This window comes from Triturus cristatus, chromosome 4_1 (genome assembly GCF_964204655.1).
Source record: "Triturus cristatus chromosome 4_1, aTriCri1.1, whole genome shotgun sequence".
NCBI lineage: Eukaryota > Metazoa > Chordata > Amphibia > Caudata > Salamandridae > Triturus > Triturus cristatus.
The window spans coordinates 591,214,312-591,234,610 of NC_140585.1; the positions used below are offsets into that span (position 1 = coordinate 591,214,312).

Here is a 20,299-nt window from a genome sequence, read left to right on the forward strand (position 1 = left end):
ATATTGGGGGTTTCGAAATGTGTGGAGGGCCCGGCTGTGGACCTCTTTGTCGAGGATCCAGTCACGAAACATCTGCTACCAAAGAGACTCTCCAATTATTTTTCCATCAAACAGGCTCATCGAGTCCCTGGGGGGCGGCCAAATGCAGGAGCTCCCCCCCCCCGACCGATAACTGCCAGAGTCTTTAACTTTCGAGATCGAGATGTAATACTTGAAGCAGCACGAAACAACCCACCAGTCAAAATGGAGAACAGTGAGATAACCTTTTTTTCTAGATTTCACCACGAAAGTTCTAAATCAACAGCACAGTTTCCTTAAGGTCAAAAGAGCTCTGAGAGAAGAAGACATAAAATACGCAATGATTTTTAAAGCTAAATTACGTATCGCAGCGGATGGTAAAACATGGTTCTTTTCTTCCCCAGAGGAAGCATGGGACTGGCTGGAGGGATGGTGTAGAGTGGGGAAGCCCAACAGAGAGAGACTGAACTAAGAGGTAGTAGAACAGAGCCCTCCAGTAGAACACGTGGTGACTCAGCCGGCGGAGGAGTAGATCCAGTTTCAAAGAGCTAAAACACAGAGACACAGAACTCTGCCTAAAGATGAAGAACACGAACTACAGATAAGTGGGTCAGGTTGCAACAGGAAGTGACTTTGGTGGAATGAGCAGGGGGTCTCCACTTAGAGAGCCTCACTAAATAAACTCACATGAATGGGTCCAAAGAGTGGGGGGGGGGGGGGACTCAAACATAATACAAGCATTCCAGGGCCCATTTCAGGCTGGGGTCTTATCAGATCATACATACAGTTCTCTCTATCGAAATACCCAGATTTGGGCCATGGAGCGCTACTTGCCAGACACCTTTCCAAAATGAGAGGGGGGCAACAGGCACTCTGCCTAGTTGGGGAGTGTGTAGTTTAAAATCCACTGGCAGGTGGGCAGGGAGGGGCAGGCGGTTGAAGGGATGGGGGGGCATTCTGGTTTGTTTTCTGTGTTCAAGTCACTTTATATGAATCAAAGGTATCAGCCACACATTATATCTTCACTCACAAACCATGTAGGTCCCTATTGCCACTTATGATGTGGGTCTATATGTATCACCTATTGCCTCACATAGTACGAAGAGGGCCGGCCTCCGTAGGGTTTGGCCCAGATTATCTGCTCCTGAATTTATGTCACCTGTTGTTGTCTCTCTATGTTCCTAATGAATTTGTTATATGAAATGTTTTTATGATTTGTGGACAGTGCTTTGCTGTTCTTTTTAATAACTGAACTATTGGCCGATGTTAATGTACATTTAATAAATGTATGTGATTTTTGTATAAATTTGTGTATTTTTATAATTATATGTGGGGTTGTCGATAGCATACATTGAAGAAAGAAGTTTGCATGATGTATGGTTGAATGTGGATTATAGTTGGGTAGTCAGTACAAGGGAAATCTTTTCTTATTGTTACTATATTGGGCACCCTGTCTCTTGGATAGTAGGGCCTCTCCCATTCATTTACACAAATAGGCAGCCAGCCCGCTCTCAGATACGTCCCAGCACGCACATGTCAGAGTTTATTACTGCTATGGGCATCAGAGATATATGGCGTCATTTTCATTCAGATCTGACTCATTTCACATATTACTCAAACACCCATAAAAGCCTCTACTGCATAGATTACTTTCTGACTCATTCAGCAAGTATTGGTGCCTTTCGGAGACCTCGCTGCCTACCGCGTGGCATCTCGGATCATTCCCCAGTGTGGGTGGAACTCATGCACAGCACTCAGAGCCAGCGAAATACAATCGCAATTAACTCCTGGCTGCTCAAGATCCCAGACATAAAAGAGAGTTTAATATCATACTCTGAAAACTATTTTAAAGAAAACGCTGGGTCCCTGGAATCGGACCAAATAATATTGGAGGCCTTTAAAACGGTAGTGAAGGGACAAGCACTTAAGGTTGGATATATTTAAAAAGCTGCGAAATTAAGTAGAACAGCTTGAAATCGAACGTCAACAGCTCGAATCGGAATACACCCGTTCACCTAGCGAGAACACTAGGCATAAATTGACCATTAAACAACTTGAATTTAAAACCTTAACCTGAGAGCAAGCTGGAGCCAAGCTCATGACCACGAGTCATAGGCTTTATGAGCTGGGAGATAGAACAGGCAATTTGCTGGCTTGGTTGGAAAGGAGGTTACAAGCAGAACGCTGGATCCCCAGACTAACAGTAAAAAGCACGCATCCTCGGTCAATACCACAGCAGAGGATTCTCGTCAATTGCTGGCAAACATGGCCCTGCCTACTTTGTCCTCAGGGGACAGGGACACAATGGAGGAAGATATCACAGACGATTAAATTTGTGCAGCAATAAATAACATACAATTGGGGAAAGCAATGGGGCCTAATGGGGTTCCCACGGAATTCCTAAAATCCACTGTCTCGCAAGTTGCACCCAATTTAAGAGAAATGTACACTGAAGGTTATGAGAAAGGGATCCTACCAGAGGACCAAAGATTGGCTTTGATTATCGTTATCCGTAAACCGAGGAAACCCGTTGACAGCTGCGGTTCCTGCAGACCGATCTCAATAATTAACATAGAGGCCAAAATCCTCGCAAAAATCTTGGCTTCTCGTCTAGGTCCTATTATTGCCTCACTAGTGCACGTGGATCTGTCTGGCTTTGTGCCTGGCCGAAATACGGCTCTAAATATCCGCCGCCTTCATAATGTTTTGGGCCGCAAGCAATTCATAGCAGAAGATGCAGTAGTGCTATCCATGGACGCCAAAATGGCGTTTGATTCAATAGAAGGGCCCAACTTATTTGAGGTGCTTTGGCGCTTAGAGTTTGGCCCAAACTTTTTGGGATGGGTCAAGCTTCTCTACACAGATCTCAAAGGCCAGGTCAAGGTTGCCAATCGTTTGTCCAGGGTGTTTCCCCTAAAAAGGGGCACTAGACAGGGATGCCCCCTGTCTCCACTGATTTTTTCACTAATGCTAGAGCCATTGGCGTCATGGGTAACGGGAGATCCGTTACTGAGAGGGTTGAAATGGGCGGAGGGTCAGGAAGACAAGATATCTCTTTATGCCGACAATATCCTGTTATATCTCGCATCACCGAAAAAGTCGGTGCATAGAATCCTAAACATTTTTACTAACTTTGGCAATTTTCGAGATACTTGATCAACTGGTCTAAGTTAGTGATCTTCGCGATCCATGGACCGATCCCAAAACTCCCACTAGGATGCGAAGTGGAGGTAGCGGCGGATGGATTCAGATATCTCTGGATTATTATAACTCCCAATCCCAATAATTTCTATACTCCAAATTTGGCGGTACCTCTGGGTAGGCTAAGAAATTATGTTAAATACTGGAGGACTCTACCTTTATCTTTATTGTGCAGTGCCCTTTTTAAGATGCTGAAACTCCCCCGATTAATATATCCTTCAGAACTGTCAGAACAAGGTCCCAGAGTCCTACTTCAGGAATATTGAGAGTGAGGTCAGGACCCTCCTGTGGGACGGAAAAGCGCCCCGGAATTGCTTTGCATAAGTTAGCCAGAGGGTGGAATGATGGAGGTATTGCACTCCCAGACATGCATCTATATTATTGGGCCTCGCAGCTGGTGGTGGTGAACCAGTGGCTATACCGCTGCCCGTTAGACCCTGCCTATCATCTAGATAACTATCAAAAGGGAAGGGAGGATTACTTGGGGGCCCTGAACTCAAAAGCTAGGAGGGGTCGCTACTTTGGTCCAACAGCTCATACTTTGGACGTCTGGCGTCAGGCAAATAGGAGACTTGGCTGGCTGTATTGCCTGACTCGTGCCACTCCGTTATGGTCAGCTCAAAAATTGGGAACACCGTGTAATCAACCTGGGTTTGATAGATGGGACGCCATAGGTATCCCTATGGTAGGCCATCTATGGAAAAAGGGGGGAATACTAAAATTTACAGAACTAAGAAAAGAATATGATCTGGCTCAGGGAGAGGTATTCCGGTATTTCCAGATCCGTCATGCTCTTAAAGCGACAATCCCAGCAAACAAAGATATACTGCAGTCATCCCCCCTAGAGGACAGGATACTTTCTGAACTCTTGCTGAAAAAGGCCATATCACTAACATATTGAAGTTATGCAATAACCTATCCGATCCATTTTAAACCCTCCGAGAAAAGTGGCAAAATGATGTTGGACCAATCGAGGATTATGATTGGCAGACGGCTTTAATGTCCCCAAAAGAGGCAGCCATCCCTCTATAATTTCGCCTTATTCAGCTAAAAGTGCTACATAGAGCCTATTTTACAGGGATCACTCTTGCAAAGATAGGGCGCAGAGAAGATGCTCTGTGCCTCCGCCAATGTCATGAGGAGGCAACCTTCTATCATATTATATGGGAATGCCCAGATATCCGGCCTTATGGGAAAGAGACACACGCCACATGCAAAGAGCCATAGGTAACAAAATTAAAATGACACCACAACTGGGGCTCCTGAACATATGGGAGGCAACAGTCCTTACGGGGCGGAACAACAATGGGTCACATTGGACTACACACTGGTGAAACGTACGATAGCAATGAACTGGGGTGCAGCTGGGTGCCATCTTCAGGGAGCTGGGCAAGAGAGCTAAATAAATGCATGATTGCAGAAAAAGAGGTATTTAAATCCAGAGGATGTCCCAAGAAAATGTGGAACATGTACTGGTGTGATCTGAGTACTTTGCCTACTCGTGAGATGGAGATGAAAAAGAGACGCTGGATTGAGTAAATACAGATGGCTGAATAGAAGTGAAACTTTTATTGTACAAGTACTGCAATGTGTTAACTCTCAGATGATGTACTAAATGCTGATATATTTGTGACTTATGTTTTATGAAATAATGAAAACATTTATTAAAAAAATATATTGATCTCAAAAATATGGTTGTTCTTTATAAATAATGTACAAAAAAATCGAAAATCAAATTTAGTTTTACACTAATATTGAAAAATATATACAAAAATATCTTTTAACTATATATGTATTTTAAATAAGTAAAACAAATATTTAAACATTTAACAGTAATATAATGTAAATTAAATTAGTTTAAATAATATTTAAAATATATAAATATTTACTACTTTAAACAAACACATTTATATGAAAGTGTGTACGGTGATATACACAAAGTTATTTAAAAATTGCATTTTAACTTTTACTTTATCTGTATAATGATTTTGAAATTTAAAAATATAACTATGTATATACATATATATGTATATCTTTACACAAAAAAACAACAAATAAACTGCAAAAAAGTAAACAATTTCCAATTTAATGGTGCATACAAAGTAAACAAAATATAAAAATTGTTCTACTAAAAATATCTTAAAAATTACATAAATTCAAATATACAAAAAATATAACATGAAATACACAAACACATAAAATATACTTAAGCAAAATTAAAAATAGCTCAATAAATAATAAATATACTATCCTCACTCCATTGCATACAATAGTAGAGAAAGCGTTAAACTTGGGAGGCGTAAAATTCAAAATTTCCACTCCAGTCGGTGCAATAGTAGGGAAAACATTGGGCTTAGGAGGGGTAAAAATTACTATTCCCACTCCAGTCAGTGCAACAGTAGGGAAAGTGTTGAATTGCGGAAGAGTAAAATGTACTATTCCTACTCCAGTCTGTGCAACAGTAGGCAAAGTGTTGGAGTCAGGAGGGGTACAATTTACTATTCCCACTCCAGTTGGTGCAACAGTAGACAAAGAGTAGTTCACTTCAAACAAATAACATTTTAACAACTCTATTAAATAACAAAAAATATACATATTTAAATTAAAAAAATGTTATGTCTAAATTTAACAGAAATTAAACAAATCACATAATTATTACAATGTTTAATAATTACTATCAACTAAAACAAATAATATTAATCTAATTAAAATATCACACTATATTCTCACCATCATAACCACCAAATAAAATGTAATTGAAATTAAAAAGCATGATACAATTAACATATAATGTAATAAATAAAAAAAAAAATTAAAAAAAAAAATCGATGAATAAATAATTTGAAATGTATTATTACTTAAATGACTTCCCACCCTATACCTCTACAAATGAAAGCCACCTAAAATAGAACTTAAACGATAGTTTCACAACTTACATAATTATCACTTAAATAATTAACAAATTAATAATTATCAATACATTTGTTAATTATCTTCCTAACCTGTACCCCTAAAAATGCAACAACCCACACCTAAAATATATCTTTAAAAAACAATAATAGTTACAGAATTTCCATAATTCACAATTAATCATTAACAAATAATTAATTAGTAATTAACTTCCCATACTTTACCCTTACACACCCAACAACCCACACCTGATATATAACTTAAACATCTTAATTACACAGTTTACATAATCATCAATTCAACAATTAACTGATAAAGAATTATATTTAATTAACTTTCCACCCATTACCCCTACAAACCACATTGGATATATAACCTAAATAATATCCTAATTACACAATTTACATAATTATCAATTAAACAATTATAACTAACATTAATTATCAATTGATTATAATTACCTTCTTACCCCTTACCCTTCGACCCACACCAAAAATATACATTAAAAATGAATTACACAATTTAGTAATTATCAATTAAATTATTAATTACAAATTAATGATTAATTATAATCAATTTACTTCCCACCCTGTACTCCTACTAACCACACAACCCAATTTAAAAACTACAAATGTACAAACTATATTAAACATGAACAATAATTATACAATTTATAACATAATACAAAAATGCCTAATTAAAAAAAAAAAGCTATTAACAACGATATGTTTGTAAACGATATTTACATAGATATTTTTGACATCGATGTTACATACCTTAAAAAATAGATATTCTTGTCAACGACATTATTGCATCACGATATTTGTGGATCACAATATAAACAAACCCTGATATTTCTGCATCTCGATATTTTTTCCTTGATATTTTGACTGAATACCACCCTTAGCTAGGTGTTCCTCCTAAGTATAGTACCAGTGCAGAGTTGTCTGCTGTGGTCAGTGCTGATTTTACTCAGGTACTGTAAATGGTCTTCACCGCCTGGAGGATAGCCTTCCTCCTCTTCTGATTTTATTCTGGGACGTGTTGCAGGAGAGACTACATCTCCTTCCACTGCTACCCACCATATCACCTGCTAACTCTCAGGTGGTGGGCCCACTGATGCTGGGCAATTTGCTTATTTGTGAACTGTGGACATAATGATGAGTCAGCAGTGAACATACCTCTGATGTAAGCAGGGTCCTGTATCAACTGTATTTTATTTCCTCAAGTGGAGTGACTGCCTTTGCTGTAGCTGTCTCTCTGCAGACTTCTCTTACCAGTCCAGCACACTTGGGAGCATCAGTAAGAATTGGCTCTTCTATTGCAAAGGCATCAGTTTCCAGCAGGAAACACGATTGCCCTTGCAACTCTTACAGCTTGACACCGTATTTTTCTGCCATCCACCTGACCACAGCATTATATACTGAAATGTTGTCTGATAGGGAGGGCCTCGAGGAATATGTGTCTATACCTTGCTCTGATTGGTCAGCATTGATATCCTGTGAGTCGTCAACATTATCGACCTTGAACATACCCCATTTGAAGGAGATTTCTTCAAAGCCGTCTTCGAACTTGAAGGCTTTATCTTCCTGTCAGTAGCTCCAGCTGCATCTTCTACCTCAATTGGTTTCTTTTCCCTTTGAGGGTTGGAATGAGATCCTAGATCCTCACTCTCTCGGGGGGATTTCTGCTTGCATGCCTGTGCCGTTGAATACAGCTCCCATCTTTGTTTTTTTCTGGTCTTGGGTGTCTTTGGCAAGAACTTGGTGAAGGTATAGCAGTCCTCTCTTCTGTGCTCTTTGAGGAGACACAAGTTACAGACTTGGTGATTATACTTTTGCATGAACATGTGGTGGTATGAGGGCATGTAGGCAGTGCGGCTCCTACATTATGGTGGAGGAGCGTCGCTCCGCCTGCTGTGAGTGCAGCAGGAACACACATTAATAAAATGGAAATAAATAACATTTTATTAATGTGTCCCAGGCTCGCACTGTTACAGCGCAAGGGCAGGGGTGGGCCGATTAGTGCAATTGCACTATTTAATGCAGCCCCCTGCCAGTGTGCATGTCAGATTGGTCGGCTGCCTACAGCCTACCAATCTGACCTGCGCATTTTAGAGGCTGCAATCCCAAGGCTGAGAAACAGCAGATGGATTGCAGCGTCTGGCATCCAGCCTCAAAATGAGCGCTAGGTGAGCCTGCTCCAACCAATCCTGGAGCTGCACCTTTTGGGTTTTACACGGGAGGAAGTCCATCCCTTTCCGTCTGAGGCAGCGCCGAGGAGGAGTGGGCCAGGACAGAGACCGCATTCAGACCCTGCAGCCGGCATATATGGGGAGTGTTTTGGGTATCGCGCCTCACCGTATTGTATCCTTGCCGACCGCTGCTGCATTTAGGGCAGAACCTGGCTGGTGTGTGCTCCATAGCCCAAATGCATTCTCTGGGTGACGCGGCGATGACCTTGTGGTCTACCAGGGTTGAAAACCCCAAAGGTCTTCAGTGTAAATCAGTAATCTTCTATGGTATCTGCGGGTTTTTCTCCATAAACAAAAAAGTTCTCATATTTTGTCCTTTGAGAGCTTCCTACAATGTAACCTGACCCAACAACGGAGAAAAAGAGTCTGACGATAGGGACCACCCAGTGGAGCTTCCTGGATGTACGCCAGACTTTATCGAGGAGTGATATGGCACCAAATGATCAACACCACCACCCACTCAAAAAGAAAGAAAAACAGATATTTCCAGAGCCAAAAACATGCACAGCATTTGTTCCCAAGAACTAACCTTCTATTAAACAGTGACTCCTTAGTGCTGCCTCAGATTTTTACAATTATCCTCATCTTTCATGAAGGCAGTGAGAATATTTGTCCAGGCCCTTTCTTAATCACTTGTAATTTCACCAGACATAATCACTTGTTTACGGAATACAAATGGTAATATATTGCTCACACAATATTACTTGGGAACAGAATCACATACCTCTTATTCATTCCTTATGTCAAAAATAATTATCTGCTGTTTTATATTCATGATTTTTCTGATCTGTCTACACAAATTAATTTAATACTAATCAAAGTCATTTAAGATAAGCAAGTTAGTGACCTAGCTATTATCTTTTGACCTTAAATTGAATGCACCTTTAGGGATCCCAAACTTGACTGTCCAGCAGAGATTCTACCATTTACACTCAACTTCTCCCAACATCGTCTATTTCAGGTGCGTTACTTTACCAGCTGCCAGGCCCAACATCAAGCATCACTTCCTTACTCATGTACCAGCTGGTTCCCAGGACAGTTCATTTGGCTAACTTTATACTGTAGGCGAGCTTAATCTCCATCTGGAAGATGACAACACTGAGGCCTCAGCCTTCCTTAAAGCTGCTAACGCTCTAAGGTTCTCTCTTTTATCTAATCTTCTCAAGCATAAGGTGGGATTTTAGCTGGACCTCAAATTCACTAACTATCCCAGGTACACACTTTGTCTCCGTTACCCCTATTATGGACTGATCACAATGAGGCTGTTTTTTCCACTATTCTCAGAATGGAGGAAACTAAGAGGGACACCAATGTCTAGAGCTTGATCTAACTTTAATGAAAGTAGTTTCTCCTGTGCTCATTTGCTAGTTGTTCAGCAGTTGAATGTCAATGTTTCTAACTCAGATTTCTCACACTGGCTCACAAATCCCCTGGCTTCCATTGCCCTTCTTGGGAAATTTAAGACCCATTGTTCCCATCCCTTTACCCTCTGGTACTCCTTAGAGCTTAATAGAAAAGCGCCAAACTGCACCGTAAAATGCTTTTAATTGACGACAGACTTATGACACTGAATCGATAGGCATCTACAGATTTGCTATCAAGTTCTACAGGAGAAAGGTTAGGTTGGTTTGAGTAACCTATTTTGCTAGCCAAATTGAATCCTGCATTGTCTGGCGATGGTCCTGGATATAATATCCTCATTCTAGTAGAGGTAGGCAATATTCCTTTCAGACTACGGTGGTTCCAGATACCTGGAAAAAAGCACTTGAAATACCTCTTCTTCAAAAACATAATGCAGATCCGGATGTAGTAAGTAATTACAGACCTATTTTGCGTCTTCCCAGTCTGGAGAAAATTGTGGAAAAAGCTCTTAATTCTCAGATCTTGTTTTTGGAGACACAAAGGCCCACTTGATACCACACAATCAAGTTTGTTGCCCATTTCACAGCACAGAAACTGCTCTCCCAGTGGTAACTGATGATCTTAGATTGATTTTAAGCAAAGGGAACACCAAACCCTTATTTAACTTGATCTGTCAGCTACTATCTATACAGTCTCACATGGCGTACGTAGTCAACAACTAATTCAGTTTGGGTTCAGCAGGGATGCAGTGCACTGGCTGGGACCCTACCTGATGAATAGATTGCAATCAATTCTAGTTCACTCTAGTCCCACCTCACCTGTTCCTGCGACTTGAAGAGTTCCACAGAGTTCTGCATTATTTGACATATACGTAGCTCCTATTGCTGACTTAGTACAATTGTTCAGATTTGATCTCATTCTGTATGCAGACAACATGCACATCAGAAATCTCTAATAACTCTAAACAAACCCAGCCTAATTTCTGTTCCTGTATATTGGCCATTTCTGCTTGGAAAAAATGCCTTAAATTTAACAGAGACAAAACCAAGATTCTTGTGTTTTGCAAACATTTTATCAACTGGTCCCTCCCGAGGTGGTTATCAGAGCTTGCTGAACCCCCATCTCCGGAAACTCAAGCAAATAAATCTGGGCATTCTGTCCAACAGAGACCTCTCCTTTTCCAAACAAATCTACGGAGTTTCTAGCTCTTGCTTTAACATACTTCCCATGGTTCGGAAGGTTCATCCCATACTTCCGTCATCTGCCAGAAAGACATTTATGCACTCTCTGATCACCTTGCGGTTTGATAATGGAAATTCAGTTTACCTAGGTCTCCCAGACTACCTTTCCAACAGATTACAAGTGGTGCAGGGCACAGCAGAGAGACGGATTCTTAATGGTGCTCCTTCCATTTCTATCAGACCACATTTGTATGACCTACAGTGACTGCCGGTTATAAAGCACAGCCAATTCAAATCTCACTTGTTTTACCCATCAGGCTGTCCACAACACAGGATATTCTATTTAGAAGATGATTTATCATTCTTTTTGACTGATCTAGTCTACCACCTAAAGCTGCTGAATATTCCTTCCATCTCCAAAGTCAGACAGGGTGGCAGATCCTTCTCCTATCTTGCTGCTAAGCTCTGAACAGTCTGCCTTTTTCCCTGAAAAACACATCAGATATAGCTTCTTTGGCAAAAAACGTAAAACTTGGCTTTTTAGTCAAACGTAGAGACATTAATTAATATTGCTTTCAGAACCGCTGCTAGTTTTCTTCTCCTGTCTCTCTTAGCGCCAGGATGCCTTTTGTGCACAGCAAGCTTCATCAATCACAAATAAATCAACATATAATGTCCAATATTTACATCCACCATGCTTTACACACCTAACAATTTTGTCACATCTTTTTTCATCCTTCAGTGGTTTTCAGCATTTCAAAGAACAGTTGAAAAAGGTTGCAACCATGTTGAAGGAAATGTCTAGCTATAAATGAATTTGCCACTTTTCTGGTTTGTCCGAAATATAAAAGCTTACACAGTTCTTTGTATGGCAAGCAGTGAAGCTTTTTAACGGACTAAAATTTTCTATGCAAGGATGCTTTATTACTCTTGATTATATTACTGTATTACAATGACTGCAATCTAAATAGGAAAAAACAAGTTACTTACCGTCTGTAACGCTCTTTCTGGTGGCCACTCTATCTTACTGCAGATTCCTCACTATTGAATATACCCCAGGAGCCAGACTGGATATGGAAAACCTTTCTCTAGCAATGCTCCTGTACACCTCTAAGCGCCAGCCCGGCAAAAGTTGTCAGTTTCTTACTTGCCTCTTTCTGCACCCTCAGACAACCAATTGATAGTATCAGTGTGCAGATTCTTCACTTGAACCATTTATAGATGTTAAAAAGAGGCCACTCTGCAGAAAAGGGAGGCAGGAGGACAGGGAGGAATCTATGGTTAGATAGAGTATCTGCCAGAGAGAGAATTAACAAATGTAAGTAACTTGTTCTTCTAATGGATACTTCCAAATTCAGCACAAGGAAATAGCAACAGTAGCAACCTTCTCCAAATTCTGAGTCTGGAACTCTTTTGCTATTTCTTCTGGAAAGCAACATTTTTTTAAAGAAATCATGATCGACAGGCACCGGTCTGTGACCTGCCTATTCACCAATGGGCAAAAAAGGGCATTGACTAGCTGCCCATTAAGGTGCTCGTGAGGGCCTCATTGAAAAGGAGCAAGGGCTCAAATGTGACTAGCTCAGGGTGTAAGATTTCTATTTAGATAATAGTTTTACCCTCAATAAAAGGCAGTTGCAAGTCCAATACATTATCTGCTTTTTGCGAGTTTAACCCTGTATCAGGTGATGTATTATGATCACTGGTATCACATACACATTGTTATCGTAATGCGGGGGTAGATCGTCCCCCCCCCAATCATCATCATCGAGGTGGTAGAAAGCTTTGGTCATAATCGTGTCAAACTGATAATGTGGCTCTGATGGCACGTCCTCTCATCTGGTAGCATCGAGGTTGACAAGGGAGGGAACAGTAGTGTGGCCAGAAGGCACGACAGAGGGTGCAGGAAGAATGCCTAATATCTGCAGCTTGGCCTCCTTAAAGTCATAAGTTTGCTGTACCATCACCAATAGCCCAGTAAATTTCAGATACGCTGTTTGACATGGTCCTTCTTAGGGGATTTCCCTAAAACGTTTTAAGTTTTTTCCTCCTGGTTTTTGCTTATTCTCTTTTCGCAGCCTTAGACCTCTGGGCGCTTTGCCACTGTACTGCAAGTGAGGAAGCATGCGTGCCCTTCCAAAACATGCTAGGAAGTGGTGCTTACTTGATTGGTGTAGGTGCTGTACCTGTGAGTGCCCTGAAAAGGTACTGCACTGGCTAATAGTGGGATGCAGCACTGATTGTGCCACCCACCAGAATAGCCTTTCAAACATGTATCAAGCCTGCCATTGCAGGTCTGTGGGTGCGCAGTTGCGCTTATGCACAGGTTGGCATTTCTAACTCATTAGCCAACCCTGAGTGGGCCTTCCACTACTACAGCACCCCTGGGCTAAGCCCTGAGGGGTGGAGCAAGCGGTAGGCGAAAGGCAGGGCAGGTACACATGGGTGTTTCATGCCCAGGTAGTGAAGAACCCCCATGTGGGTTTTCCCTACATAGGAGGTCGGCTCATCCCTTGGGACAACACTGGGACTGCTGATTCTCTTTTAGTGGCCTTAGGGCTTTGGGCACTTTCCCACTGTAAATGCAGTATGAATGTGCATGAGCGCCAGCTACACATGTTAGAAAGAGGTGCTTCCTGATGATTTTAAAGTCTCAAGCCTGCCAATGCAGGCCTCTGTGGGGGCACTTTCATCTATGATGTTTTTAAACATACCTCAAGCATGCCATTACAGGCCTGTGTGTGCGCACATGCACTTATGCTCAGGTTGGCCTTTCTAAACCTCTGGCAACTCCTGATGTTTCACTACTGATGGAGCATAGATTTCACCTATAAAATGTATGCATTATTATATGACAAAAGGCTGCAGACATGAGTCCTAAAATGGCACGCAGATTGTGGCGCAAGCAAGATGAAAACATAGGCCTGATCAGAATGCTTCAGTTTGGAGGTGCTTTCATGTGAAAACATGCTCAATTAGTTGAACAGCCATGTTTATATGTGATTAATCCATATGTAATCTCACTATAGAATGCACATTAATTTAGAAAATATATTTGTACTTTTAAATTGGCATCATGTATTTTTGCAAGAATAGAAATGTGCTCAATTGTGTTTCACAGTGTAGAAAACCACGTGATTTTAGTTTGCTTTAGTGGACTCAGCTAACTGCAGTTTGCCCTTGAAACATTAGATTGGAATGTGCTCCTCTTTGCTAGCAACTTTCAATGAAAGGGCTCTGTTAAAAAATCCTGCCTCCAGTTTCCTTCGACCTTCACTATGTTGCATATTTTTGTAGCCTGTTTAAACGTGGAGAGAAGAACACACTTTTTTTTCATAAATCACAAGACTGAAATTTGAACAGGAACAAGCCTGATTAATGACGTATCCAGTCAGCCCATGGGGAGATGATGTGTCTTGAAGTTCTGATTGGACCAGCTATGAGGACTGAGCACGTGAATCTTTACTTGAAATATGGCTTACAAGTGGAAGGAGTGCTTTTGCCTTGCTTCTCTTTTTTCATTTTTTCTGAGGGCCAGGCCCAGTTTCTGTCCTGGACACAGAGACAGGGAGGGGCTGCATTCTGTGGGGGCTATGGTGCAGCTTGAGACAGAGACACAGACTAGCACAGCAAAGCAGAGGCAGAGGGAAAGAGCTGAAAGGATCAGAACACATTTAGATTTTAGGTGCTAAACTGAATTTATTTCTTTTTATGGGATATTTTTGCCATTATTAATTATTGATTAACCTTGTAAGACTTACTCTTTTTCTTAGAAACTCTTTAAGAGTTTTGACTGACAATTTGCGCCACATTTCCCTTCCTATATGTGATGCTTATATGCAGACTGTAATATGTTCTGTATTAATGCTATTTTTCCTATTTTTCAATTCTGTAACCTGATTGATATTTGACTAATGAATAAAGAGTCAGAGAACCTTAACTTTTGACTTAAAATAAAACCCTTTAAAATAACTCACCGCTCTCATTATTGCCTCTAATATTGTTTGCATTTAATTTTCATATATATGTAAAGTCTCCTGTTTGGTGATACACGGTCATCAAAAGATCCATCATTTTCACCCTTTACAGCGGTAAACCATAGGTAATGAGGTTTTGAATAGGGAAATTACCAGGTAATTACCGCTGGATCACTACCACTAGAGCACTCCAAGGATAAGTCTTGAGGGTGAAGCAAGTGGTATGCAAATGGCTGATGCAGGTACACATGTTTGTTCCCTGGCCAAGTAGTAAAGAATACCCATGTGTGTTTTCACTACCTATGAGGGTTGCTCTTCCTATACGTTAACATGGGGGAAGAATTGAAATTTCTTACAGCTGTAATAGCGGTAGTGGAGAAGCCTCAATGTTTCCAATCATTGGATTAACAAAGACAAACCCTCTCCTGTGGTAAGGGTGGATTTGTCATTAATAACTTAGAAATGCCAGTTCTAGAAAGTGGGCATTTCTCTGCTCTAAAACGCTGTGTGTGCATTTTAGTTTTGACTCCAGTCCACACTGGAGGCTGGGGGAGCACATCAGTGTATTCCCCAGCAACAGCTATGAACATTGGGCATGCAACTGGAACGACAGACCTCTGCTCTTTGAAGATCTGGTTGGATAGATTGGAGGGAGAGGTTTTCACACTTGGCCTCTAGGAAGCCGGATCATGGCCCCAATAAAGATTAGGATCTGCATTCCATGGCCTCATGGCAGACAGGACTGCTATTTAGGGGAGACATGGGTGGTTCAAAGGGAGCCATCCGAACCACCCCCTACTTCAATTGCGAACTTGAGTATAACTACTGGTGCCATACTTCAGCAAGGCAGAGATACACTTGTGGGAACGTGGGATAGACATCCTGTAACTACGTGGTGCACACTGCCAGAGGAATCTGTTGTGCACAAGGAGGATTACTACCATTGCATGGGACTGAGCACCCTTCCTGAATAGTAGTTGAACTGTGCTGACTACCTGTTGCTGTGTGGCACCCTGATGGGGATCTCAGACACATTAAAGACCTCCCACGAGGAACTCACATGGTCCACGTGTGACACCTGGAGAGTGGTGCCCTCTTAAGTGTCCACATCGTCTGCTGGATCTCAACTGGTAGCGTGGCATTAACATGGAACTAAGTAGTGTAGCCCCTGCATCATAGGGGCCTCAAAACGCATAGGCATCATGTTGGTGGTGATCGGATTCCCCGTTTGCAGGATCCAGTGTGGCCTGCTTCAATCATGCTGCATTTCTCTCTTGCGGTGTAAGAGTTACAGGTTGCGACCCTTGGACAGAAGGCGTACCAGTAGTAGTGCCTTATTCTACCTCATGAGGCACTGCTAAATTAGCGCCTGTATGTGATCGGAATTCTCTGGTGTAACCTGTATCAACGCGCACTAGACGTTGTGCCTCATTTTTAGGGATGTACGGAATTTGCAACTCTTTGTTGTGTGCGACCAGTAGTGTCTGGTGCGACCCATATCAACATACACGGAACGTTGTGCCCCCTTTCCAGGGAGGCTCGGAATTTGCAAATCGTCATTTTGTGTGACCAGAACAATCTGGTGCGAATCGTAACCACATGCACTAGACGCTGTGCCTATTTTCCAGTGAGGTACTGAGTTTGCGACTCTTCACTGTGTGTGACCGGAACTGTCTGATGCAACTCGTTGTGCCTCATTTCCAGGGAGATGCGGTGAAACAGATTTGAATTCAGTTGTGTGTGGATTGCCTGGGTGCTACCCTGATCGATGTTGTGTCTGACAGAGTGCCTTCTTCCGAGAGGCTCTCCCCATTCATTGATTGTTCCTTTGGAGTCCTCAGTGTGGCGGATCAACTGCCCTCTCCTCACCCGGCTTGATTAATTTGTATTGCCAGGTAGTATTGCCTGGATAGGGCCTGGGTGGTGAGAGCAATTGACTGGGATGAGCTACGCTTCTGAGAATGATCGGAAGCAGGTCAAGACACTGCGTGACCTCTCCCCTGTGCTTCGCAGAACTGGGCTGGTGCCGGAAGGCCAACTGTGGAACCCTTTGATTGAACGACTATCGCCCTCAGCCCACTTGTGGTTTGCATACCTTGGGTGAGCTTCTAGAGTAGTGAACAAACTCCCATTTGTTAACTGTCGCCTAATTAGCTCTGCTACATATCCCCACCTTTTTCCTTGGGACACTGACGAAGTGCGACTCTGGCCACAATCGGCCTATTATCAGGGGGAGGGTTTTTTATCTCCAGACTGTGGGCATAGAGTGGTCTGAGTTAGCTGGAGGGGAGGGGGGCTTGGCCCACGGGGTCCGTATATTTGTGTTATCAATTGACCTGCTGGATATTAGTTGCACAGCATTACGGTGCTGTGCATGTGCACTTCATACACACCTGCTTGATATCCGTTGCACTGCGTCGCAGTGCTGAGTGAGTGTGTTAGAGTGACTGCATGAGGACCGCCTTTTATTAATTACACCATACGGCGGTGTTGCTTTACACGTTGATTTCAAGCCAAAAGAATACAATGTTTGACACTGGTTTTCACAGGTGCGGCCTTGGACCACAATGCTGTTTACAAGTTATTTTTTTTTGTGTTGTAATTATCTGTGTGTACACATTTCTAATATTCATTTGATCTACATTACCTTTCAGCACCACATAAGGGTGCTGAAGGGTAATGTAGGATCTTTTCCAAGTGTTCATACTACTCATGTCAGTTTAACAAGGTTGGGCCTAGTACTGCTAGTAATATTTCAAAATGTGATTTATGCCCAGAAATACATGATGTTCATGTTGTGTTAATGTGTGTGTTGAATAAAACATTTATTTACATACACCACGGGTGAAGTCTCTTTTGTGACGCTCAGTGTATTTATTGTGTGAGAGTGCTGTGCCAATGCTTTACACATTGCCTCTGTGATAAGCCTGACTGCTCAGTGACAAGCTACCCAAGGGTGAGCGCAGGTTATACAGTGAGTGTAATCCCCTACCCCTTGACAAGAGTGGTAGGTTCTGCCTGGCTAGGGCACTGCCTAAGCCAACTAGAAAGTGCCAGTTCCAACATGCACCATGATCAATTGTAGAATAGGCTCTGCAACTGGAGATCAGGAAGGAGACCGACTGATATTGTGACACCCTTGCGCCTTCTCTTTGGATACAGAGGCAGACTGGAGTGGAGTCCTGCTTCACTTTCTTGTGCTTGCTTTTGGACTTTGATGTTGACTTACTGGAGGAGTTTGACAGCGATGTTGACAACTTGTGGGATTGGCCTCGGAAGCAGAAGAAAGTCAGTCTCCTTGATATTGAGAGGGACATACGCGAGTCCTGCGTCTCCTTCTTGCGTTCGTCAATGTACAGCTTTGCTTCTTAGTCCCGTCACGCCTTCAGGTGCACAAGGCCACAGATGTTGCACAACTTTAAGTCAAGTCCTGACCCCAAGCACTGAAGACACACCCCAGGCAGGTCAGTGACTGACATCTGTTTTCTACAGGTGCAGCATGGTTGGGACGATCCTGTGGTCTTAGGAGAGGATACTGTTGCTAGCACACTGGATTTTGTTTCTTTTTCAGGAATCGTCAGAAGCTGACAAAATTGGGATCGGAGCTCTGAATCGGAATTTGAAGACATGTAAAGAACAGAACTGACATCAGCGCACAGGGGTGGCCCCAATACGTTCCATTCTGCTGCTTCTCTTCCGGGGCTGTACGGAGCTCCATTGTGCCACTTAGCAGCGCGCTGCTGCATCGCTACAGAAAGGTTTTCCCAGATCCAGTCAAATCGGCTGGAGAGTATTCTAAGGTGAGGAATCTGCAGATGGAAGTATCCAACAGAAATGTCTTTTTCCTGGGGTACGCAGATGTTTTTGTCACTACTACTGTCGACCAATGAGAATATTTTTTTTTAGCTTTATGGCCGTTGGGTAATTCATCATATATGTCAGGTTTTTTCCCGGTAGATTTTAATCAATTTCTTTAGAAATTGATTCCTAGGCATATTTTCATCCATTCTGTACGCTCTTTCAATCTGGTGAGTTAAGTTCTTTTACATGTTATTAATAGCAGTTAAGAAGCAAATAACAATGCTAAATTAGGCATTTGTATCTTCACCATTTCAATAAAGCCCCCTTCTCCTTTTCTATTAGTATATATCTTTTATGGATCAAATCTATTGTAATTAATAGGTTACATTTATTTGTCCTATGTTTGAGGTGGGTTTTTTAATCACTTTTAAATGAAGCTGTAAAATGTAGGTTAGATTTGGGATGTGTTTACTCTAGATCTCACCCATTCTCCATGCACCTAGTCACCCTACAATACTTGTTAATTCTCAAGATCTTGATTTTCTTCATATTCATAATATCAACATCAGGGTGAAACTTTTTATCAACCGACACGTGTTTTGCCCACTGTTGGCCATGTTACCTGGGGCTTTCTCAAGGCTCCTAAAAAAACATTTAGCACATCTTATTTCTCGAACAATGCACTCAGCGTCATTAAGCACGTTTTGCAACAGAAAGGCAAACTGGAGATGTTTTTAGAGTCGATCACTCGATTTTGGTCTCACCCAGGGGACAAATCCTTACACGCAGTTTGCCTTTCTGCCGCAAAACATATGCTTAATGATGCCGAGTGCATTGTTCAAGACTGTCATTATGGTGAGCTCTCTATAATGCTTGCATTCTCTAACAGTAGGATAGGGGATATGGGGTGTAAAAAACAAAAATCTCTTCCCACTCTATTTTTTTTGCCTCTGTCCAATTCCCACTTTTTAGGTTTTTTTCCTTTGGACATGTAACGCAATCCACTCTATTAGTGGTATGGTTTGTACATTTCCGGTGCCTAACCCTAGCCATGACCTGATGACTGATTATTTTGCTATGCAGGAGATCTCGTATTCAGTAAGTAGGTTTAACTTTAAGATATTTAGCACACATTTAGGAAGGGGAAGGAAAGTAACTTTCAATATATAAATAGCAACTTGACTATTAGTAACTGTAAAATTTGATTAGGAGTTTCATGAATTATTTTCTTTTATAAAAAGTATAGCAATATGCCAGCTCTAAAACAATGGAGTATTCTAGGAGTATAGGGTAAAATAGTATACTCAAATCACTAGTAATTTTAAAAATCTCTAGCGTGGTTTTGGATGGAGGCACAGATTTAGGAAAGCTGAGAATATACAATTAATGGGACTCTCAGATTACACATGGAGAACACTCATTACTTGGGATTGACTAACCAAGATTTAGCCAAATGAAATAACAGGACATGCAATTTCATTGTTCTAGGACGTGCATAACAATTGCTCTAATATAAAAACCACGCAATTTTGATTACGATTCATGAAATGACACAGAGTGGGTCTTTGGATTTTAGATCAGGAAACACACTTATG

General features: G+C 41.6%; 1 protein-coding gene across 1 annotated transcript in view; it reads right to left on the minus strand.

The window, feature by feature from the left end:
* Positions 1–20,299, minus strand: part of HSPA14 (heat shock protein family A (Hsp70) member 14) — a 209,650-nt gene that overhangs the window by 24,732 nt on the left and 164,619 nt on the right. The window lies entirely within an intron of this gene.